The 4,852-nt window shown below is 33.8% G+C and overlaps 1 pseudogene; it reads left to right on the top strand.

Moving 5' to 3' along the window:
• The first annotated feature begins 1,188 nt into the window (after nucleotides 1-1,188).
• Nucleotides 1,189-3,189, top strand: LOC137656238 (uncharacterized; annotated as a pseudogene).
• The last annotated feature ends 1,663 nt before the right edge of the window (nucleotides 3,190-4,852 follow it).

Below are 4,852 nucleotides of genomic sequence, written 5' to 3'. Positions count from 1 at the left end.
CGCTTCTGAAACAATGTTACCAGATGATTTTATCCTTTCAGGCTCATACTGTTAGGCAGAGCCCGACGGTCTCTGCCCTTACCAGGCAAAGTCCGTCTGTAGCAGCGTTACCAAAGTGAGGAGATTCATCTGCTAACGATGAAGATTTGAGTTATGGACAATCAGACGAGATATGAGTGCCTAATTCCCCCTCAAATTGGTAATGTGAGGAAATATTTCCTCAACGCTTATTGCTGTATTAAGGCATTTCTACAGATTTTTGTTCATATGTATGTATACACAAACTTATCTACAGTACATTATGTATACTTACATTCATACATACACATGCATATATATGTAAACATAATCTATATTCAAGATTTCACTGAGTGTACTTTGATGTTTGTGTTCTTCATTCCTGAAAGCATTTGTTACTGGAGATAAATTTCGTATTAACTTACTGGATATTGAATAATGAATAATTAAAATGCATAAAAGATGTTTATAAAGAAATTGTGTTCCGTTCTTAACATTCATTACGTTTTATGCATTCTTTCGTATTAGAGCTACTAGCAAAGAATAAATAGAAATAAAATAAAAAAAATGGTAGACAGCCTACCCAACTCGGTTTTATGGAAATATTATATACCTTTTTATTTGGAAGCATATACGCACAAGATTGTTGTAAGACAAACATGATTTTGATATAGATACTGTAAATGTGAGATGTAAATATTCTTTTCGTTTAAGGATACGTGACTCTGTGATGGGGAACAAAACTGTATGAACAGGTTTATAGAATTACATGAGTAAAGAACTTTACATGCATAGCATTCATTCATTCGCTTGTTTCTCTTCTCTCTCTCCCTCACGCACGCGCACACACACACACACACACACACACACACACACACAATCATCATGGTATCTGAAGCAGTAAAAAAGGCTGGAGGTTGCACTAGGTTTACGCCGACTAAATCTATGATTGAATGGTTGAAGTCATAGTGATGATATAAATGAGGAAGAGGTGGTGGAGTAGGACAATTAATGAAGAGTAATGACGATTCTTTAAATGGTATAGGATATGTAAATAAAATGTCTGTATAGCTAATACAATAATTATGTAAATAAAAAATACTCATAATATTGTTATATTATTTCAGCTAATTTCGGTCAGGTATACCTTTTACCTTTTCTTTCAAATTAATGACGAAATACTCGGTGGGGAAATATAGCAACACTGCTGTAGTCTTCTCCACAATGCAGGATAGGTGGGTTTGGTGGGGAAGTTTAGGTCGTTCAGTAGGCAATAACAAGGGTGGTCTCACCATGCCTAGCACAGTGGAAAAGAAAAAAAAAATAGCACTGTGTGGAGTAATACTTGCAGTGTGTTTAAGAAAAAAGGGAAAAAAGGTAGAGTGCAGAAGAGAGAGTGGTGTAGAGAGTGGTTGCGTAGAAGGGGAGAGTTGGGAAGTCATGTGAACTCCAACATGGACCTGAGCATGAATTTATCAAGTACATGAGAATGGATGTAAATAGTTTCTATACACTACTTGCAAAAGTGGAACCATACATAAGAAAGCAGGATAACAATTTCAGGCCGAGTATAAGTGCAGAAGCTCGTCTGGAAGCAACGCTCAGATTTTTTTGCATCTGGGTGCTCATATACATTGCTGCAATATACCACGAGGATATCAAAGCAGATTTTGTCTCTAATTATACCGGAGACAAGTGAAGCCATATATGCAGTTCTCAGAGATGATTATTTAAAGGTGAGTGTTTGTTTAAAGTAGTGATAACATCACTCTCACACCAAGAAATATTATATTTTCTATGCTAATTATGAATAATGCCAAATTATTTATCCTGACGAAACCTTTCCAAAAAAAAAAAAAACAAGTAATGGTATTTATATCAACAATAAACAGTAATATAAATGTGAAAAACTACTCTTTAACCATTGATGTCGACGAAAGACGACAAGTTTAGCATGAAAAAGAATATCATAAATTAGTTTTTCTGCGTAAATTTTGATTTCCCCTTTCAATTGTCGAAGATCGTTTGCAACTACGGTTGCAGAAGCAGTACAATCATCAGCAGTGTCCTGTATAGACAACAATTCCCTCAGCTGGTGGAAGGCTTCCCGCATAACACCGTCTGCATCATCACGCATCCTTTTGCCTGATCGATTGGCAGTATTCACTGTAGTAAAGGTGTCATTCCTGGCTGAATTGTCCGTATTGTCCGTAGGACATACAATAGACACTGCAGGTGGTGTCATTACAGGTGTTGTTGCTGCAAGAGATGTTTCACCAACTCCCATCAGTACTGGATCGTTGAAAATCTGCAATATTGAGAATACACACGTGTAGTGCAATATATATATATATATATATATATATATATATATATATATATATATATATATATATATATATATATATATATATATATATATATATATATATATGGAATTTTTTTCTTTTGGGAGAGAGAGAGAGATAGTTAGAGAGAAGGGGGGGAGTAAAAAGATAAACAAAATAAAAATAGAAAAGGAAGAGGAAGAGAAAGATTGACTGCCGGGTTATGAAATTATGCAGGTAAAGGTCATGGAATTGAGTCATTATATTTGCTTAATCTAAATTTCACTGACATACAGCTTCTACATTTCATTTACAGACACCCATAACCCCAGAGGAATGGATGCGTGTGGCACATGGTTTTCAAACAAGATGGGATTTTCCAAACTGTTTGGGGGCTATTGACGGGAAACATGTGTTGATAAGGGCTCCACCTGATAGTGGTTCGTACTTCTTTAATTACAAAGGAAGCCACAGCATCGTACTCCTTGTCATAAGTGATGCAAACTGTGAATTTATATATGTAGACATGGGCAAAAATGGTAGAGTATCAGACGGAGGAGTGTGGGACAACTGTACTCTCAATACTCGTATTGCAAGTCAAACTGCTGGTCTGCCCGGGGATCAAATGGTTACCGGAGGTGAGATGCCACTACCATCCATTTTTGTGGCAGACGAAGCATTTCCGTTGCGCCGACACATTATGAAACCCTTTCCACATACTAATCAGACTAGAAGGGAACGTATTTTCTCATATTTTCTCTCCAGGGCAAGATGCATTTGGCCTTTTGGCAAACAGATTTCGCGTGTTTATGTCATCTGTTCAACTACCTCCATCAAAAACTGATACCACAGTTTTAGTATGCACATCTCTGCATAACTTCCTCAGGTGAGACCATGTGAGCCACTACACGCCTGGAGGATGTTTAGATGTTGAGGATTTGTCAGTAGGACACATTATTCCTGGAAGCTGGCGACAAACTTATGAATTACCAGGGCTACAGAGGGTGAGCTGGAATGACATGGCTGATGCCAGGAATGTCCATGAACAATATATGCAGTATTTTAATGGAGAAGGGGCAGTGCCATGGCAGTATAGATCGATAAATGCTTAATAATTGTGTTCATTACCTCTTTGCTTATCTCTCAATGTAGTGCATTTTTTTTTAAACTTAACATTTTTAGTCACTGGAAAATATAATATTAATAATAATAATAATAATAATAATAATAATAATAATAATAATAAATGGACTGTTATGTACGTAGCTTTTCTTTCTTCCTCACCATGAAACTAGTATATGTATATCGGCATCATAAACCTAGTTATCATTGTTCGTACTGGACAAATCATTACTGGAGTATGTGCTCACATATTCCTTTTACACACTATTTCATGAATTTATCATGACACACATCCTATCTGTTCACATAGTTAATATCTGTTCTCTAGAGAGAGAGAGAGAGAGAGAGAGAGAGAGAGAGAGAGAGAGAGAGTACAAACAATGATGATGATGATAAACTATATTTAAAATGATATATTGGTTATTCTTTACATAAGCTTTTGAAATATAGCCACAAATAAAGAATACAAATTTGGAATAACTTTTTTTGTTGCTAAAAATGTTTGTGAAAATTCATGAAACAGCACAAGCAACAGTAATATATATATATATATATATATATATATATATATATATATATATATATATATATATATATATATATAAATATATATATATATATATATATATATATATATATATATATATATATATATATATATATAAATATATATATATATATATATATATATATATATATATATATATATATATATATATATATATATATATATATATATATACAGTATATACATATACATATACATATACATATACATATACATATACATATACACATACACACACACATATATATATATATATATATATATATATATATATATATATATATATAATAGTTAAAATTAGATAAAAAAAAATTAAAGTATCATTGAGAATTATGGATAATTGAGATTTATGAATAGCATAAAACACCCGAAGGAGATATTATGTCAAACACAATATGATAATCCAATGCTAAAATAAAAAACCATAAATAAAATAAGAGACAGACAGACACACACCGTACATACCTCATGATTAGAATGTTCCTCCTCAGCTGTATTGCTGGTGGCATTATCTATGTTTGAGAGATATGGTCTGATTGTGTCACCATCATTAAGGAAAGAAAGGTCACTAAAACACCATATTCTGGGGATGTAAATGACGTCTATCCCAGCTCCTGACTTGCATGAGTTTTCAACCAATCGCAGGGTTTCTATTTTATGTTTTATATCCCGTGGTAATTGCAGCACATGTTTTGTGTCATTCCGCGGCTATTGCTGTCAAAGCGGCTACACGTTTAGCTCTGTCCTTGTACATGTCACTTTTGACATTCCATAGGCATGGAAGTTGACGGTAAAAGTCAATTAATTTTATGATTTC

Source organism: Palaemon carinicauda, chromosome 17 (assembly GCF_036898095.1).
Source record: "Palaemon carinicauda isolate YSFRI2023 chromosome 17, ASM3689809v2, whole genome shotgun sequence".
NCBI lineage: Eukaryota > Metazoa > Arthropoda > Malacostraca > Decapoda > Palaemonidae > Palaemon > Palaemon carinicauda.
This window is presented reverse-complemented; position numbering and strand designations above follow the sequence as displayed.